Consider the following 21453-nt stretch of genomic DNA (forward strand, 5'->3'; position numbering starts at 1 on the left):
ACAGACAGGCCTGGAGCAGGAGATAATAAAACTATTTTGGGAAAGGAGATGGAAGTGTGATGGTCACTGTCAAGATATTGAAAGTGATGCAGTGTGACCTGGGGACATAGAGGTTTCTCAGCATATATAAAAGAATGACCAGTGGGACAAGGATTGGGAAGTACATTTTGTAAAAACATCTGGAATGACTGAAGAAAAGAGAAAAAGGAAGTGAGGGCAATCTGTAAGAAACGGGTAGGATTGTTTTTGTTGTTGTTGTTGTTGTTGTTTTAATGTGTCAGGAAGTGCTTTGTACATAGTGAGTACTAAATAAATGTCAAATGTATGAACAAATGAGTTTGTGCATAAACTTAATATATCACTTTAACAGGATAAAAACTCATTTTACAGATGAAATGAGTTTATTATGTAACATAAACTACAAATAAAAACGAGAGGTACAAAAAGATTTATGAATGTTTCTATATAGAATATTGTGTGGTATCAAAGTTATGTCTACTTCCCTATTATTACCTATCACTGAAGTACTAGCTTTCAGCATAATTTAATTCATGATCATAAATGAACATTTTTTATTGGATGGCTATTGAACTTCAACGTACACTAAGTGCTGTAGAGAACATCAAATAAGACATTGTTCTTTCTTGGTGGTTTCATAACATAACTTAGAGAAGCCACCTTTTTTTTTTTTTTTTTTTAAATTAATGTGTGTCCATGGCTCATCAAGCATTTTAATATCCCAAAGGCCAAAGATGCACTGCACATTTATATTCAGGTTCTGATATTTATATATTGTAATGTGCTGGGATCCCTATTACTTTCAGTAACACCATCTAGTTTTAAAGGGCAAAGTACACAGAATTCCGAATAAGTTCATCTTTTTCTTTTTCTTCTTTCCTAAAGGAAGGAATGGAAAATTGTTAATATTCTTAAGAATTTTAGATCTGGGGACAATGGAATGAATGCTCTTTTATTTATTTCTGTGTGCACTAACTACTTGATATTAAGGACTCTTATTTTCATTATTTCAATTATTTCTTAATTTGAAATGAATCCTTTTAGTCTAATCAGCTGCAAATGTAATCATTAGAAACTGATTAGAAGTGATGTGGAATCTTCATTTTTCTTCGTTGCCTTTACAGAATCATAGGACTTTAGAATTAGAAAGAATCCAAAAACTAATGATGTAGTGTATGGTGACTAACATAACATAATAAAATAAAATTTTTTAAAACATTAAAAAAAAATCCTAAAGATTATTTATTCCAGTTGTCCCCAGTGCCTGCTCACAGACTTATTGCCACAAAACATCAAAAACACAGAGGACTTTAAAGATGGAAACTCCTGAGACTCACCTGCCTTAGGGTAACTGACTTGGAATCTGTAGGGTGTGGTCCAGATATCTCTGACTAAACGGATTCTGATGAGGAGATATCCTGGGAAGCGGTGCATTGAATTGACTCTTTTCTCAATTAGTGAAAGTGGCTCTCTGATACCAGGTTCATGCAGGTAGATGCTGTCAGAATTAGAAACAAAATCTGGATTTACCTTTTCTTAGTCTAGTGCTCTTTCAGATACACCACACTGTTGCACATACAAAAGAATTTGTGACATATTTCTTAGTTCTAGGCAACCTGTGGCGATGTCAGTTCAAATCCATTACAATCTATAATAGAATTCTCTTCAAAGTCAATTTATAAATTGGGTGAAAAAAATCATACATTTTTGGTCCAGTGGCTTACCTAGATTGTTCTTTTATTCTACTTTGCCACTTTTGACTCTGAATGACATTTGATTTTATCACAATTCCAATCCATCATCAAAGGATCATTGTTGTCCTCAGTGGAGGCTATAATTAAGAATAAGAAACTAAAAAAATAAAATTTGATAAATCTATATGATGGAGTTCTATATAGCTCTCAAAAATGTATATTTCAAAAATATATATGTATATACATACATATATATTGTGTGATTCCAATTTTGTAAAAATAACTTAATATTTGTAACAAAATGACCAATGGCCAATATAGCATAGATGAAAATGTTGACAAAGGTCACTTCTGGACTACAAGACTATGCCAATATATACATTTAATGCTATAAATTCCTCTAAGTCAGGATTCAGCAATTTTTTTTGGTAAAAAAAAAAAAACAGATAATAAATATTTTAGCCATTGCAGGCCCTATAGTCTCAAACTCAATTACTCACCTCTACCATTTTAGCTTAAGTGGTCATAGACAATATGTAAAAAGTTATAGTAGCTATGTTCCAATAAAACTTTATTCACAAAAAAAGCTGATGGGCAGGATTTGGCCCAAGGACTATAATTTGTGAACTGCTTTAGCTGCATCCCACAAATTTGGATATGGTGTGTTTCTATTTGTAGTTTACTTTTGATGTTTTCTTTGGCCCATCCATAGTTTTGCTAAAAGTGTGTTACTTAGTTTTCAAATGTTTGGAGATTTTAAAGATATCTTTTAGCTGTTGATATCTAAATTAATTCCATTGGGGTCAGAGATATACTTTGATTTGAATTCTTTAAAATGTATTGAGACTTGTTTTATGGCATAGAAAATGATCTATCTTGGTAAATGTTTTGTGTTCATTTGAAAATAACGTGTATTCTGCTGTTGTTGAGTGGAGTGTTTTATAAATATCCATTAGGTCAAGTTCATTGGTAGTATTTTTCAAGTCTTCTAAATCTTTATTGATTTCCTGTCTACTCACTTTACAGTTATTCACAGAGGGATGTTTAAATTTCTGACTATAATTCTGAATTAGTCTATTCCTTGTAGTTCTATTAGTTTTCTGCTTCCTGTATCTCAAAACTCTTTCTTCTGTCTGAAAGACTTCCTTTAACATTTCTTACAGTGCATATCTGCTGCTGATGAACTTTTTCAGCTTTTGTGTGTCTGAAAACAATCTTTATTCTACTTCTTTTTTGAAAGATAGTTTCATTAGGTGTAGAATTCTAGATTGACATTAAAAGTTTTTTTCTCAGTGCTTTAAAGATATAGCTGCATTCTCTTCTTGCTTGAATTGTTTCTGACAGAAATCTGTCATCTTTGTTTGTTCCTCTGTATATATCTTTTCTCTCTAGTTCTTTATCACTGATCTTGAGCTGTTTGATTATGATGTGTCTTTGTGTCATTTTCTTCACATTTCTTGTGCTTGGAGTTCATTGAGCTTCTTAAATCTGCTAACATAATTTTCATCAAATTCAGAACATTTTCAGGAATTATTTCTTTTAATATTATTTATCATTCCCCTCCCCTCCTTTGAGAACTCCAGTTGGATGTTTATTAGGATGCTCTATTTTTTTTCCACAGGCCACCCATGGTCTGTTAAATTTTCTTAGTCTTTTTTTTTCTCTTTTTCAGTTTGGACAGTTCCTATTGCTGTGTCTTTAAGCATACTAGTTTTTCCTTCCACAGTGTATAATCTGCTGTTATTCTATTCAGTGTGTTTTTCTTTGTACACATTGCAGTTGTCATCTCTGTAAGTTCAATTTTGGTCTTCTTTTGTATCTTCCATGTCTGTACTAACTTGTTCAATTTTTCCTCTAGCTTTTGAATACATGGAATACAGTTATGGTAAGTGTTCAATGTCTTTGTCTGGTAACTCTAACATTGTGTCAGTTCTTTTTCAGTTTGTATTGATTCATTTTTCTGCTTACTGTGGATGATATTTGCCTACTTTTTTGCATACCTGGAAGTTTTTTAATTAAATTTTTCTTTTTTTATTGAATTTTTTATTAAATTTCACTTAGTTAACATACAGTGCAATATTGGTTTCAGGAGTAGAATTTAGTGATTCATCACTTACACACAACACCCGGTGCTCATCATATCAAGTGCCCTCTTTGACACCCATCACCCATCTAGCCCATCCCCCACCCCCCTTCCTCCATCAACCCTCAGTTTGTTCTCTGTTGTTAAGAGTCTCTTATGGTTTGTTTCCCTCTCTCCTTTTCCCCACCTTCCCATATGTTCATCTGTTTTCCTTCTTAAATTCCACATACGAGTGAGATCATATGGTATTTGTCTTTCTCTGACTGAGTTATCACTTAGCATAATACACTCTAGCTCCATCCATGTCATTGCAAATGGCAAGGTAATATTTCACTGTGTATATATACACAACATCTTCTTTATCCATTCATTAGTTGATGGACATTTGGGCTTTCTCCATAGTTTGGCTATTGTTGATAATACTGCTATAAACATTGGAGTGCATGTACCCCTTCAAATCTGTATTTTTGTATCATTTCATGCCTGGAAATTTTTAATCAGATCTAGACATTGTGAATTTGACCTTGCTGAGTGCTGAATGTTTTCATATTCCTATAAATTTTCTTGAGCTTTGCTATTGCATGCACTTATGTTACTTGGGACTAGTTTGGTCCTTCTGGGTCTTGCTTAAGACTTAAAGGGGCACCTGGGTGGCTCAGTTGGTTGAGTGTGGATTCTTGATTTCGGCTCAGGTCATGATCTCAGGGTCATGAGATCGAGACTCAAGTTGGGCTCTGTACTGGGAGTGGAGTTTGCTTATGATTCCCTCTATCCCTCTCCCCTGCCCCTCCCCCTCTCCCCTGCTTATGCTCATTCTCTCTCTCTTAAAAAAAAAAAAAAAGATTTATAATTAAAGAAAGCTTAGTGCTCTTTATTTCCTACTACTGAGACAGGAGCCTCCACTCAATGCTTCATGAATTATGAAGCTTTCCAGTTTGGTAGGAACAGGCACTATTTTTGGCCCTGTGTGAGTGCTGAATATTGCTTCTTCTAATCCTTTCAGGTAGCTCTTTCCTTAACCTTGGGCAGTTTCTTTACCTGCAAATGGGGATTAATACTCCACTTAATACTCAAGGGGGGGGGGGCTCTCTGCAGATCCTTTGAGTAATTTCTCTGTGAAACTTTTTCCTCTCTGGTATTCTGCCCTTCATAACTTAGCCCCTTGGTCTTCCCCTATTGTCGTCCTCAACTCAGGGGGTCCACTGGGCTCAACCTGCTTCTCCCAGGAATTGTTCTTATCAACATTTATTCCTGAGATCAGTACAGTACCTGAAGCATAAGAGGTTCCATGGAAATTAGATCAAACAAATTTTTTAATTTTTTATTATTTTTTTAGTTAAAAAAATTCTGCCCTTGCCACAGATTAGAGGCTTTTCACCTGAGTGAATCATTCGTGGAATATTTGTGCCCTACCTAGCCTCATAGAATGCCTTATAAACCAAATATTGGCCTTCATATCATTGCTTTTCTCAAGGATAATATCAGATCATCTGCAATGATGCATTGGCTTTAAAAGATCACCAGATGAGCACTATTTAATCAGCTTTCAGTGGTGATAATGCAGGTCACTATAAATATGTATTTGAATTAGTATGAAGATATTTATAGATATGTAATAAGCAATTAAATTTAAAATCCATTAAATGGGTGATTCTTTTTTTTTTTTTTTTTTAATGGGTGATTCTTAACCCAGTATGTATCAAAATTATCTGGGGAACTGGCTTGTACCTAAGAGATTGCAATTTCATCAAAGCCTTCCAGATGATTCTACTGGGATTAATCCACAGGTAAATTTATCAGTTTCCTCTTCTGCAAAATGGGAAAAATGGTTATTCTTAACTCACTGGGTTGTTATGAGACTCAATGAAATAATGCATTCAAAGCATGTAATTCAGTGGTTGCATATAGGGAATGCTTAAATATTATAAATATTATGTAAAATATATTTTCTTGAGGAAAGATATATATGTATACAATAGATAATTTTTTGCTTGCCTTTAGACAGTGATAGTTTATATCTAATCTTTGGAATTTCCTGTTACCTTAACCTAGAGTAGTCTCTAATGACTGTTAAATTACTGAGAATTTAGGAAATTAGAAGTTTTCTATTAACAGATGTAAATGTAAGTAATTGGGGATTAGAACCACAATGGAAAATAGGCAAGTGAGAATAACTAGAAGGTGGGCTGAGTTTAACTACAGGAGTCATACAAAGTATTTTCTTCAAGAAAGTGAGTCACTGGGGGTGTTAAGTTTAGAAGATTTCTTCATAATATTGTGAGAACTCAAGTGAATCTTTTCTCTAGGCACCTAGGCATGTTTAACTTGTCTTATTTCCTTTCATTTCCTTGGATGGAGCCAAGGCTTGGATAATAGCAGATAGAGAGATGTGGGAACATTAGTATTAGGAAAGAGCAAGTTTTCCTATACTTACCTAGGAATCCAGGTCTTTGCTAGCTGTATTAAGTTATAATTCTGCAAAAATGCCTCAGGTGAACTTAAGGTACAAGTCTCTAAAAGCTCATCTGGGATATTAGGCTTCTATTAACAGACTCTAGTCAAGTCACACTTTATTTTCATAATGTACCAGGTAATATAGGTCAGTAATAGAAGTAGGAAAATCCCATGATCACCTAAAAATCAATCAAGTCAGAAGGTAAGACTGTTTAACAGTGAAAGTATTCACTGTGAAATGTATTACAAACAAGGAAATTCCCCCTTATTTCTTTATGATTGTCCCATAATATGTATGTCTGGGGAGTGATTTCTTTCATTAATAACCACTCCTCTAGAATGTATTGAGTGAGATCTTACAGGGTGTAGTTCACCACTCTGCATGAGACATGATGGGAATTTCAATAGAAAAAGGATAATACATCTCCCAAATGTCCAAGACACTGAAAAAGAAAACTCAAAACTTATATTCCCTTAACAGTATCTTAACTGTATCCAACACACACACAAAAAATGAAAGATTCACTCTATGCCCCAGATCTGAAGGCTTTCCGATCTATATTTAAGCATATTCAGGATGTATTATTTAGTAAAATAAGTAATTATTAAAAAACCCATAGATCTGATGCCCCAAGATCCAAAACACAATACTGTATACTTGTAATTTTCAGTGATAGATTTGTGATTAATATCAAGAGTAATTTTACCTACTAGTAATTAACTCCCCAGTCACCTCCCAAATTCATGATATTATGTAATAATAATACATGCAAATGTGCTTTGAGCTTGGTTAATGACATGTACAATCAATTGTTCTATGTCCAAAAATAAAGCTAGATAATTAAAAGAAAAAAATCATTTGTTGAAATTGAGGCATCACAAGGACAGTTACATTGCATATTGTGTATACGTGTAAATTGTAGGGGAAAAGTGTTTTACTGAAATAAAGGTAAGAAAATGATTGTACTAGCTACAAAAGCTGAAATTGTGTTTCATTTTCAAAGCAACTTTCATTTTGATAAGAGTGATGTTAGATATTTTTTCCACACCATTTACCTAGCTCTTCTCTTTATTCAATTATTTAGCAATGATAAGTCAAACAGCATTTAGTTTACCAAGGCTTGTGTAGTACCATTTGTTGAAATCAAGTGATTTATAGCATGCAAAAAAAATTTCTGGGTACTAGATCTAATTAATTATCTTTGTAGCAGACAGTAAATATTTATATATGTACTAATTGTACTTTAACTATTACACCTGAAAACAGATAAATTGATTTAAATGGCATAGCCACAAAGGACATTGTTAATAAAGTTAGGACATGGAACTAACCACATCTGGTTTTTGGAAAGACATGAAAAACAAGTATTTTTATGTTAAAGAAATGATTTGAATATATATTTTCTGTTTCAATTTTACATAATAACCTTTTCAATTTTTTAAATAAGCCAATGCTCACTTTAAAAAACTTATAAACACATCTTTTGGAGATAAATTATTTTATTGGATTATCTCACCTATTCTGGGAAGTCCAAGCTTTTTTCCCCACAAATGTTTGTGGTAAGTGATTCATACCAGTGTCCAGTTTGAAGCAATCATGAATATCAGTTGGCAGCTCATGAGTAGACGTATTTGTCTTCCTGAGGATGTTATGCTGTGCACCTCAAACACATTCGACATCAGGCCTATTGAGAAATCATCTTTGTAAGCAGAGTGGATTTAACAGTAGCTTCCTCACAGGTTTATGTGTTTAATTAGCTGACAGAACAGACGAAACGGTAGGGGCTGAAGACTTGTAAGAGAAAATAACGTGAAAGTGCAGTGTAGATTTTACTGTGTCAACCACTATTAACAAAAAATAAAATAACAAAAAAGCAACAAGAGAATGAACTGAACTTTCTCATTTTTTTAAAGAATCCAAATTTCCTAATTTACCTGGTTTTCATAAATTGTACATCCCACAAACAACTCATTATAAAAACACCCCAGTTTCAGACAGTATTTCTGAGCTCAGGTCAGTGAAGCCAAATTGAAAAATAGGGATGAGGTTGTGATTCTGGAGGTAGTTAATGAAACTGAGATTGATGTAGTCCAACTCTAACTCTGACTTTATATTTCTAATATATAAATGGGAGCTCCAGAAATAGTTTTCATATGTCACGTGCTTTGTTGTAGCCCAGATATTACATACTTCTCTCACTTTTTAATGGAATTATCTTGTATTTTAAAAATACACATATTCAGTATAATGCTCTTATGTCCATATATGTTAATTATAGGAAATATCCACACAAATATGTAATATTAATAACTTATATGTTATATTAAAGCATGGAAATACTTTTTAATCAAAACCTTTATTGCTTGCTACCAGAAAAAATTTGTGAATTATCACAAAAACTTATTTAAGAAGATGTTTTAATTAGTCTAAGCACTGGGTTCATGTTACATTCTACATGATGATCACTAATAATAGTAAAAATGAATTTTGTCAAATTCAAAATTTATTTAAATCTCGTGGGTTATAGTACTTGATTTGGTGTGAGTGAGTTTAATTTCTTTTCAGTTTTGTAAAAAAGAAAATAAAAGAAAAAGAAAACATCCTTATTTTAAGAGGGGAAAAATGACTTTGAAGAGATTATACCAAAGATCCTAGGGATTCTTATATATCAAATAGCTTATAAAATAGGATTTTTTGACGTGCTATTTGCAAGTAATACAAAATATTTAAATTTAGACATGACTGGCTTTTACTTCAGGATGAAGTGCTTGGAAAACTATATGAATATTGTTGCAGGATCAAAAAGCAGGTGGCAAATGGAGAAACCCTTCTCTGAATCCTAGGTGATAATTATGGATTCAATTATACTAGCCGTTTCTTAAAATTGTCGAATCAGGCTTTTGGGTAGCTGGCCTTATACTTCTTTGTACCTGTGGTAGAACTGGCAAGTCTCACTGCCTATTTCATGGTTGGAGCATCTGGACTTTGCCTGAGGCCCATAGACCTATACTACATGAGTACCCATAACACAGTGGCCAAAACGCCTTTATTAAAGGAACATATAAAAAGCCCTTTTAGTACTGGAGTTGCTGGCCTATTAGTGGAAACTCAAGGGTAGATTTGAACATTTAGTGCCAGAGAGAACCATATAAATCCTTTAGATAAGAAAGGTTATTTGAGGGAAAAATAAACATTACCAAATCAGACTTATTCAAACCAGAGCAGATCATCTGTTCTTACCTCCCTAGCTGAAATCTAGGGTCTTCAGAATCAATGTGGGAACCTGGCCTGTGGCCAGAGAAGCCCTGTGAATTGTACCAATTGGTATTCATGCCTGCCTATTGGATATGGTAACATAGCTAATTTCCTTCTTAAATTTATTTGAAGTAAAGATGGCAGGCAAATTCATTAACATTCTGAATATCACTGGAAATTGGCTAAAGGCTAAAGCCCTTCTCTCCCAGAAAATCATAAAGTTTCTGAAGGCCTGAGTTTTGGAATGTCCCTGATCCTCAGAATAAGAATCCTTGTCTTTAGATGGCTACCACTGTTACCTTAGGTTACCTTGTTCCTACCAATATGTCTGGGTTGCTTTATTGTGGCCTTTTGAGATGGAGTCACCATTGAAACGTGCAAAGACAGGCTTTTACTTCTGGAGTCATGGTCTCCTTTGGTAGCTTAGGCTTTTCAGGGAAATCATCAATCATTTCAGATATATAGTTTTGTGACTAGTACAATGCTTGATGACTGAAGGTACAGCAATAGTAGTAGCATTTACTAATTGTGCTCTGGTAGGTGCTTTATATAGTATCTAATTTCATCCTCATAGCTCTCTGAGGTAGGACTATCATTATCCCTATTTTATAGATGAGGTTAGATAATTTGCTAGAGGCTGCAGAGCTAGAGTGGTAAATCCAGGATTAGAAACCATGTGGTCTGACTCCAAGCCCTGATGATCTCTGTAGTTACAGTGAAAAAGCCATCTTTGAATTCTTTTGGTTGTCCTAATTCTGCTGCCCACACTTCAAGTGGGTAAGAACTCCTCAAGAGACATCCTCCCATCTTTTGCCTTAATTCTCTGCTCTGCTTCATCTTCTCATTTTCTCTTTTAAATACCCTCCTTTGTATTCTTTTCTTATAACTTTCCAGAAGAGTCAAGAAAGGGAGCCTAGATGGGGGAGTGGGAGTGGGGAGGTGCTCGTGTTATTTAGATGACACAGTCAGGGGTGGTAAGAAGGAGATGGAGTCTGATTTTTTAATTATGGGGATTATTACAGCTCTTTTTCTATCTCACCTTAATCCTTCACTAAATGGTGAAGGTATCAACACAGAACCCCTCCTGAACAATTGTTCTTGTGTGTGATCTAAGACAGGCAGGTCAGGTTAGGTGAGGGTGAGTTTGAAAAGACAGGCTTGAATAAAGAACAGACAAGATCAGGACAAACTCGTAACTGCCACATGAACAGTGCTTGCCCAGCTTTTCCTATTAAAGTATTATCCTCTGTTCTTTTCTTGTGTTTTTCTCTTGCTTAGAAACAGTTGTAAATATTTATTTTTAAATAAACTTTTAAAATATAAATAGGATGAAAAAGTGTCAAGTCACTTACCTAAAAGTTCAGTACTACCCAGAGATTTCTCTTACATTAAATAGCTGAATAATAATTTGATCTTTGCATGCAGTAAATCATCATGAACTCTTAATTTTTATCAAAAAACAGACTAAATAATTGAAAAGCAAGACAAAAGATGATTTGGAGTACAGAACAATTAATATTTGAATATCCTTATTTCAGAGAGCTGTTTACTTCAATTAAAATAATTTAATATCATTAACATTTTGCTCCTCAAAATAATCTATATGCTAAGTATTATCTTTATTTAGAGGTTAGAAAAATAAAACAGTTTATGTTTTATTCAGGATTTTGTAGTAAATCAATAAAAAAAGCCACTTTTACACTAAGAAAATTAAAAAAGAATTGAGACAATCATCCATATAATAAAATTTCAAACTGCCATTTTTTGCATTGATTGCATTTTGTTCAAATAAAAGGTGTTTTTTTTTTTCTTAAGAGCAAATTCCTAAAATAGATGTTTTTCTCTCTTTAAGAATGGCATTATTTAATTATGGAACAAGCAAGAAAGCTTTAGACTGACTGACTCACATAACATTTCTTTTGGTATGTCTATTTAAAGAAAGTCATAAAGGAGAAAATCACAGCATGGCAGCTATGTTAATGACTGATGAAAAAAAATAAAGTAAAAGACTTTTTTTTTTTTTTTTTTTTTGCACACAGTTAACCCTTTAAAACAACTAGATTAAATAGCTACACTTGGTAACTGTATTTTCTAAAATTTTTCTAAATCTAAGTCAAATGCCCAAACTTGAAAATTATACTCCACAGCCTTCACAACAAAACTAGTAAATTATTCTAAGGTTTGTTTAACAACTAACTGATCTTCAAAAAAGATTTTTGGACACAAATACAGAAATTAAATCCAAAAACCAGAAGTATGCATGTCAGTGCCACTGAGAATAATATAAAAATATATGTGATTGTTCACAAAACCACACAGTCCTTTTCTCTATAAAGAGACTAGAGAATAGAAACTATAGCTGTATCACTTTACTGTCCCATTTGCCTCTTTGAAAAGAAAAAAATCTAGCCTCTTTGTTTCCTAACATGCAATGCCAAAACACAATAGTATGTGATTTTCCTGTGGGAACTATTTCCTTTCTTAAATCACAGCATGAACCCAGAAGCTTCCCTTGTTCTTCACTTCCTGTTTTGGCATATCAGCAATTCAAGGAAAAGGAATTCTGTGGGTCTTTCTTCTTTTCTTTCTCTCTCTCTTCCCTTCCCCTCTCTCTCTCCCTCCCTCCCTCCTCTCCCTCCCTCTTTCTCTTTCTCTTTCTTTCTTTCTTTCCTTTCTTTCTTTCTTTCTCTTTCTTTCTTTCTTTCTTTCTTTCTTTCTTTCTTTCTTTCTTTCTTTCTTTCTTTCTTTCCTTTTCCTTTTCCTTTTTTCCTTTCCTTTCCTTTCCTTTCCTTTCCTTTCCTTTCCTTTCCTTTCCTTTCCTTTCCTTTCCTTTCCTTTTTCCTTTCCTTTCCTTTCCTGTAGATAAGTCAATCCTGACTTTCTCCTCCTAAGGAAAGGGTGAATTGGCTTGAAACTCTAAGATGAACTCAACGCATCATGACAATTGAAATTAGCAAGTTGCTGTGGTGACCCCCCCACCAGCTGCTGTCATTTGGAGTGTGTGTGTGCCAGAGAAGCTACAATGGGTAGAGGCATCCTCTTGAATAAAAAAGAGAACATTATAAACCAAATACATTAATTGGCCAAAATGTAAAATCAATAAAAAGAAATGAGCTGGGAACCAAAGCAGATGGACACTGGTAGCTTGCCTCTTTCTTCACCAGAGGTTTTCTGTTTAAAACCATCTGGAGAAATGTAATGATGAAGTGAGTGAGCGTGACTCTCCTGGTCACAAAACAAACACTATTGTTAGTTCACCATCTTGGAAAATACTTACTAAGCTAATATGGGACTGACTTTCATAACATGCTCTGAATTTGTCCAGGATAAAGAGTAACGGATGAAAACTTAGGTTCAGGTGGCAGTCATGGGTATAGATAATCAGGTGTTACTAGTGTTTAGTCAATAAAAATTAATGTTTTAGCCATTAATAGCTCTGTATCTTGCCATTTTGTATAATAATTTTCTATATCACATAAAATTGCTTTGAAGCCTGTGATCAAATATTGTCCCATTGGAAAAAAAACCTGACATCTGTATTTTCTTGATAAGGTCCAGATTGGCTCAAATGCAAACTTTATTTAGAAAACATAAGGTATAAAATGGTCCTTTTTGTGTGTTCTAATTGGAAGCATTTACTACATAGCATGAAGAAACCAGAATCACAGAACTGCAGAAATGGGCTTTATTTTCAGACAGAAATAATAATGTCCATCGTTTCTGTCATTGGCAATTATAAGTAGAAAAAAGTTGGCTCTCTATTGATCATTTCAATAGAACACAAACTGATGGTTACACTATTCATGCACTGTCAAGAAACAAGCCTTTCATAAGCAACGTCTTTTTCATTCTTAGTACCTACCCCAGATATGAAGTAGGTATTAACTGGAAATATCATCCTACATTATGCAGATGGTAAATGTTTCTCCAGAAAAGCACGAGTTTGATGTAAATTGCTCTCAAATGTCCAGGTGCTTAAAGTTATTATTGGTAGCATAATCAATGATTGGCATATAAAGATGTGTTTTGTGTCTCATTTCTTTAAAAAAAAAAATCTACTTTTTAAAAATGGTGATTTTATATGTTAAGGCGTGGAAGCATAAAGAGACAAAAAGCCAGCATTTGTGTTGCTCAGTACTGCTTCAGCATGCTTAGATGTAACATCAAGATATGGAATATTTTCAAATCTATCTGTGTGATTATGATACTGGGATCATTATTTTAAGAAAGCCAGTTGGCTTTTACTCATTTAGGTTCTTGCTATCCCTCTGCCTATTACTAGATTGGGCTGCAAGTACAATCAGAATTTCCTAATCTTTTGTACCCTGTTCACTATCCTCTTGATTTTGGTTCTAATAGAAGCATGAGGAGCTAATGGCCCAACATCTCTGTAGGTACAGGCATCCAGGGCCAGGCTAACAATAACAGTGGTGGAACAGAGCAGGCTTGCAGGGCTTGGGCTTTGCACTAGATCTTTACCTGGACCAGGGTAGCCATGAGTGGGCAATGACTCAACACAAACCTGGAAGCTGTCTCCTCTGGGTTATGGCACAGATCCAGGGGATCTACTATGAAGTGGCAATGGGTCTCTATTAATGACAGGAGTTCTGGATAGGGAATATAGCAAAAGATGAGAATGGTCTTAAAAAGCAGCCTCTGCCAAGGAATTCTGTATCTTGGCATTTGTCTTGGAAGGATATAGAGTCCATTTGCATGAGGTAAATTCTGACAACTGACTCTAGCCTCAAGGGGCATTAATAAGAATAAGGAAAGGTCTGGCTCTAGAAAAAAAATGCCATGGGCAATGACAAAGACAGTTGCCCAGACAAAAGAAATAAGGCAGAAGCCACTTCACCAAACTGAGGTTGAAGGTCAGAGCTGGTACAGCAAGTGTGACTTGCCAAAGGAGTAAGCTGAAACTTCTTCAGTCCAGTCCTTTTTCTGCCCCCTAGTCCATACTGGGACTCATCTAGACCAGGAAGATACAGGTACAATCAAATGACTCTATCTCTGGAAAGAGTCTGGAAAGTCTGAGAAATTTGCTCAGAAGCACACTAATGGTGAAAAGAAAAGATTTTCACCAAGCTGACTCGGCAAGCAGATACCTTTTATTGGATTTTCTCATAGACTATACAAGTTTCACTTCAGAGGAAGTATTAATGGCAGACAAGTCCTTCAATAAAGTTTCTTAGCACCTACTATAAGCAAAACCAAATTTCACAAGGAAGGGATAATTAAGAGGAAAAGCAAATGAAAGCATCTCTGCCCTCCAGAAATTTAAAATCTAATACGTATGAAGAAAGCAGTATTGAGTTCCCTCCATGTGGTAGAAGCTGAGAGCAAATAACAGATGTTAGATGTTGGAGCTGAAAATCTCTTACTTCGCTAGAAATAATAACTTCAGAGCCACAGTATCAGAAAGATTGTCCAGCCCATGGCTCTAAGAACAAACTCAATACATACAATACAACAAGTCATACTTCAATGAAGTGGTGCTTAGTAGCTTCTAAACTATTGTAAAAATAACAACAAACCAATGAATAAGAAGGCAAAAGTAAAGGAAGCCAAAAGTGCGGAGGTAGAGAAACTGTTAAGATCAGACCTTTCAGAAGCATAGGAAATTATTCTCTATACAGCCTGCAGAAGGAACCAGAGAGGATGGGGTGAGGATGTAAGCTTCAGGATAATTGCCCTCAGGGTAATTCTAATATATTAAGGGAAATATGTTTCCAAATTCTTGCTCCTTGTTCTCATATTTTGTCTTAATCACTAAGTAAGTGTGCCTGTTATTTTAGTATTTTAGGAAGGCAGTTACCTAGATCTATCTTACTGTGATTTTGAACATTTTCTCAAATGATCCAGCTTTCTTTTTCTAAACTGAATGTGTCACAGAAACCTATAAATTGCAGTAATAAAAAATGGAGTTTTACGATTTTTTCCCTAAGCTATTAAAAAGATTCAGCATTAGATTCTTATCTAAGTCAAAAGAGAAATAAAATAACTTAAGAGGATGACATGATTTCTTATAGTCAAAACTGGAGGAGGAGCTCATGAAAGCTCATTGTTTAGGTAGCAAGGCTAGGAAAGACTGATTTCTAAGTTCTAAACCATGATATAATAGACAAAATACGATGTACTAACTAGATGGTGAGAGAATAATCTCTAAGAATAATTTTAGAGCCACATAAATAATAAAATAATGACTTCTTTGAATAAAGAAAATCAGTGAGTGAATGAAAACCTGTAGCCAATCTTAAAAATCCTTAATAACATAATATGTCATACAAGAGAAAAATGAATTGGCCACACAAAAGACAACACATTCATCAATCAGAGAGCAATGACGTTCCTGCCATGTGTTTAATACAGGGTCTCTTGGTTGCGATGTTTATGATTTCCTTTTCGTCATCTTCTAGAGGTGGAGTTGGTAAATGTTTCTGAAATTTAAGAAGTTGCATCCAAGTTAACACTCTGAGAAGACTCCATTGCTGAATTAAGACAGAGAAACCTGAATTTACTTTCCTCTTTTTTACTGGAATAATTAGTTCATAATGGCAAGGCACACCAAGTTATGCAAAGATACTAGAGTCCACGTACACTGCTAGGCAAGACTAGGAATTCTCACATACCAAGTACATCACATAGTTACTTCTTTACGGTAAATTGCATTCACAAAACAATCTGTTAACCTACCTTTCAGAAGGGAAAAATGTATATCAAACATATATGGTCTTTGTTGAAAATAGAGAAATTAACTTTAAAAGAAAATTAGAAATTCAAAATTTGGTGCATACGTAATTCAACATAATTGAACATGTTCTTAAATTTAAAAATACATATGTAAAACAACTGTTATTAAAATTATCGGGTGGTTTTTGCTAAACCCTTTGAAAACATTTAAACACTGGTATGTATACTTTATCTTAAAAACAAAATTTTAGATTTGGGTGCATACATTTGATGCATTAACTAAATGTTCATATAACTATATTCTAAAATTTGTGTCTTTTTGGACCCAATATTTTTCTTTAATTTAAATTTACCTAACTTAACAAATTTACATGTGTGGTGATTCAATGTTTTCTGAAAATATATTAAATATTAGTCTATATGTTAAAATTTGTCTTAAATTTTTTACCAACTGTGCAAATAAACAAAGAAGCCTTATCACTCACAAGGCCTACCTCCAAAGGGACTGTGACTGTGAAGTGTATGTTTTCAAGTCATGCTTCATGCAGAGCTAGAAGAGACTGTGACAGGCAGATATTCAAGGGCTGAGTGACTGATGATTTTAATTAATATAACCAAACATTCATCAAAATCAAATGCTTCAAAGTGGTCATCTTGTAGGTATTAAATACTCATTTCAATGATGCTACCATTGCTCAAACCAGTATTGGGAGTCCTCTTGATAATTGCCCTCATATGCTACTGCCCACTCTTTTGAACATTTTTTATAATGGAAAATCTTTGTCCAATAAAAGAAGACTGACTTTGGGAAACATGTGGAGTTAGGTGTGGTAAACGTGGATATCTGTGCTTTGGGTTTAAACATGAAGTCTGACCGTAAAGTCAGAATATGTTTCTAGTAGCTAATTATTGCACGTTGAAGGTAATTCCAAAAGAAGAGTTTGATAAATGGGTTGAGCAGTGGGGCGTGGAGAGGGTACAGGCTTCAGTGAAACTTGTGTATAGACTCTCAGGGTCGCTGCTGTAAAGAAGACCATCCAAATGTCTCATTGCCTCGCAGTGGTCCTACTTTGTAAGAAGAGACAAAAGAGGAGTGTTGCTGACTGACTTTCCAATGAAATCTTCCAGTGGAACCTGGGACTTTACCGTTTAGCCTGAAAGTAAGGAGATTTGACTTTTCTTCTCAGATTTTCCCTCTAAGGAGTTTGGCTTCTAAGAATTCTCTTAACATATGTTTCCAACTTCCCTATGCTGAATGAGAAAATTAATGCATGTACTTTGTGAATATGCGCTGAGCTTGGACTGGAAGGCCTGGGTCAGGTCAAAAGAAAGCCTTTAGCTTCGATATGTAAACATCTCTTGGAAACTGAAGAGAGTGCTACTGTTAGTATTTCACCCTCATAAATCATAGGGAAACTGTAGCAGAGTCCATCCAATATCTGTATGTGAAAGCTCCAGGAACAAAGTCAAGCAATCTGACAGTTTTACAAAGTTCTGTGTGAAAAATACTATAATTATCTCCTGTCCTGAGAAACTAAATTTTCTTAAAATTTTCAATAACTGAGTATAGAGAAAATGTAAGATTTTGAGAGAGAAGAAACTTCATGTGTAGAAAGCACTGTATCGGGTACTTACCAACTTCAGAAATGACGAAACATTTTGTCAAAATTCATTCCAGTGAATCTACCACAAATAAACATTCCCATGAGTTAGATGTGTCTGAAAAGAAATAATTAAGATGTTCCTACCAACTCAATTTTAAAAATCCAATTTCTATTTCATTGAATTGTTATTTCTTGTAGTAACATACTTCAACTTAGTGAAAATTAGCTCTGCTCCCCTCCCCCCAGTAACAAAGTGAGTATGACAGGTATCACTAGGAAAAATAAATCATATTTAATGCAACAGAAACCATTTTGTGGAGTAGATGCTAATAGCATTTAGGATATTTTCAGCACAGTTATTCATTTAAACAATTTATTCAATTTTTACTTTATGTCACATGCATGGGACTGTTTGAGGGAATGTTTTTCTAAGGTAGAGGGGAGTAATACTTTGTGTATACTTCAAAATAATCCTGCAGATTGGCTTTAGGAGAGTCTTTAGAAGAAAAATCTCTTTATTTTTCTTTAACACTTTGATAAATGAGTCATTGAAGAAAAAAAGTATATGTGATCATGCATAAAGAGTAAAATTCTATGAGATAGGCTTCTTTCTGTGTTCTCAGCAGTTAAAAAAATTAAGCAAAATATGTAGCACTTTTCTTTTTTCACTACAGTTCTAATACAGATTGAAATCATTTTATAGTATTATTAAAACTGTTAAATAAGTAATTGGGCACAGTATTTATGAACATGCTAAACATGCAAAATTCTAGACAGAGATCACAGAACTTACTAAAAGATCATCTATGTAGTTTGACCACAAAAGGCCACATAATAAAAGAACAGAACAGCATTAAATTTCAATTTTAAGGAAAATTATAAGCATTGGGACTATTATGTTTTAGTGTCGAAACCAAAATAATTTCTCACTTGTTTGCAATCTTTAAATGGATGAAAGAGAAAAAACTCATGAAAGGCACCTCTAAATACATTACAGTATGAATTTTTTGCAATCTATTATTAATTATTCTCACATATGAAGGATACTGAACACAATTTTGATAATTTTCTCACTATAATGATTTATTATTAAATAGAATTATTTCTGTATAATTTTCCCAGGCAATTTAAAGAAGAGTTAAAATTACAGCATGTAAAAAAAAATGGAAAACAGAAAAAGGTACTTTAAGGACATTTTAAAAATACTATTACTGAAACTTAAATGGTCAGTTATTTTACATTCTAGCTACTTGCCTAAGATAGAGGGCCATCTAAAATTGCCAATTGATGACTGAATTAAAAATTTATTATACGTTAAGAGAATAATTCTCAGATTTCTTTTAGGAAATACAAATCAGCAAAGGAACTGAACAAATCAGTATGAAACTGACAGGTAACATTCACTTGAAAAAAGTCAAATCTAATGAAAATAATATTAGCAACAGATTTTGTCATTTAGTTATCTATATCAGGTACTGTATGAAAATTTAAAGCTTTTAAAATGGCTTGCAGCATTTATAAAAATGTATAGACACCATCATGCTTAAAGAGACTATCACCCAATACATAGCTTGGCAACTTTTTTGTTTGTTAACCATCCTTTCAAAAAAATTTTTTAAATACTAATTAGATATATTGATTTAAAAGTGTAAGGCATACTTAGTACTTTAAAGTTTTTATTTAAAGTATAGCATTAGGAAGGTGTAGAAATAAAAATAGAGAAATAAAATTTATGAATTATAATATTTGATGCCAAGTGTTTAAAAATGTTAAAAGAATATAATGCCTAATTTCAAAGTTTAAGCTAACTAATAGGAGACTCCAGAAATGGAAAATATTGATTAGCAATATGATAAAGTTTTGAGTACATTTTATATCATTCAATAATAAAATTTAATTTATAGATGCAATTTAAAATTTGGAAAATTGAGTGAATATTGTGTGAAAAGAAATAAAAATTTGCCCAAAAACAAAGTAATTTCATGCTGTTCTCATTTTTTATGTTTACCGTATCCAACTTACAAATCCAAATTTGTATTTCCTTTGTTTGTTTTGGAGATCCATAATTCAGAGGTGATTCTAACAAAATAAAAACCTTTGCATTAATTCCTAAGTTTTATTTTTTAAAGGAAATATTAATGCTTTAATTCAAATAGTTACTACTGTTTTTATCTACCAACTAGAAAAGAATTCAGCAAAATAGATTTGTTTTTATTTTGCACAAGCCTTGATTTCTATAGTCTTCCAAGACAGTGATAGTTGCTAGGAATTTTTTTTTTTCAAATGTCATTTTCATGGCATATAATGCTGTTTCTACAAATAATTATTTCTCTTGAATAGGAAATTATTCATCTTTGATAGCAAACTACTAATTTCAGTATCTAGCCCTTTTAACTATGATTGTTTTCAAGAGCAATACTAGCTGCCTTTTTTTTAAACCATGTAACTACTATTTCTAGCACAAAAAAGTTGCCTTTACACCTGCATATTTTCTTTCTCTCCTTCCTTCCTTTTCCTCTCGCCTCTCCTCTCCTGTCCTCTTCTTTTCTTCTCCTTTCCTTTTTTTCTTTTCTTTTCTTTTCTTTTTTCCTTTTGGTGAAGTTATTGAATCAAGTAGATGTCTAGAGGGAGGAGCAAATGTTATTACCCATAGTCAACTGGCAAGAAAAATGAAAATCTTTATCACATGAGAAGTAATTAAAGCAAACAGATTTACTTAGAGGAAGGCCTGAGAACAAGGAGAAGTCATAGTCTAGCACATAAACTGAATTCTTGTTTAGGAGTTTTTGGTGAAATGTCTTTCCTTTACTTTCTGAAATTCACTCTGCTGATTAAAAAAAAAAAAGCTGACAGTTAATTAGCACAGAGTCTTATTACAGAAGTCTCTTCTGAAGCAGACATATTCAACTTATACTGAGGTGATTGTCATAAAGGGGTTGTTTGCTGTGGCGCTCACAGATGGCAGAAAAGACAGCCCAGGAACGCAAACAGCCTGATAATCAAGATAGCCTTAAAATATGGGTGAGTTTTCAACTCTGATTCTGGCAGCAGCCTCTTTTCAAATATCTTGGGTTGTTATGTCCAAGTGGTTTACTTTTTAAAGCAGGCTTGTCATCAAAGGGGTCCCAGAGTCAAGAATAATTATGATAATTACCCAGAATTGCACCCCCCCAATAATCATAATAATAATCCTGAATCTTAACCAAGTATAATATTGTTTGTGCAGTACACTGCTACATTAAAAAAGATGAAGTGCTAGACAACTACGATCTATTCTTGACTGACAAAGCTGCTATAATTGTATGACTTTCTGGGATAATGGTTTAAACAAAAGTAAATAGTAAAAAAAAAAAAAAGCCCCCCCCCCAAGGATTGGAAAGCTTAGCTGTGTTTAGTGCCCATTGATGAAAGCAGTGTTCTCTGATCCATGCTGCTATTGTTGGTTTTAGTTTAGCTCCCTCTCAATCAATATCTAACAGGGCATGATTTAATAAGGTTTTATAATCTCCAAAAATGGTGGGGGAGGGTGGTTGTGGTATTGTCATTCATCAAAGGGGGCCTTTCAGGTTTCTTTGCTTTCACCTGCTGGGACCCATTTGGTCTCTTTCAAAGAGAATGCAATGACAAAATGAATGAGAAATGCTAGAATAAGAG

At 33.8% G+C, this 21453-nt stretch overlaps 2 long non-coding RNA genes across 6 annotated transcripts in view; one reads left to right on the forward strand and one right to left on the reverse strand.

The window, feature by feature from the left end:
• Positions 1-21453, forward strand: part of LOC118538319 (uncharacterized) — a 373755-nt gene that overhangs the window by 263207 nt on the left and 89095 nt on the right. The window lies entirely within an intron of this gene.
• The window catches only part of LOC144381117 (uncharacterized), a 125123-nt gene that overhangs the window by 2699 nt on the left and 100971 nt on the right, over positions 1-21453 (reverse strand). The window contains exon 4 of one of the 2 annotated variants that reach the window (XR_013445727.1): positions 1356-1516. This is a non-coding gene — a long non-coding RNA (uncharacterized LOC144381117). Of the gene's footprint in view, positions 1-1355; positions 1517-20515; positions 20627-21453 lie in introns of those variants that run through there. The other variant, XR_013445728.1, reaches the window with a different exon arrangement.

This window comes from Halichoerus grypus, chromosome 2 (genome assembly GCF_964656455.1).
Source record: "Halichoerus grypus chromosome 2, mHalGry1.hap1.1, whole genome shotgun sequence".
In the NCBI taxonomy this organism is placed as follows: Eukaryota; Metazoa; Chordata; class Mammalia; order Carnivora; family Phocidae; genus Halichoerus; species Halichoerus grypus.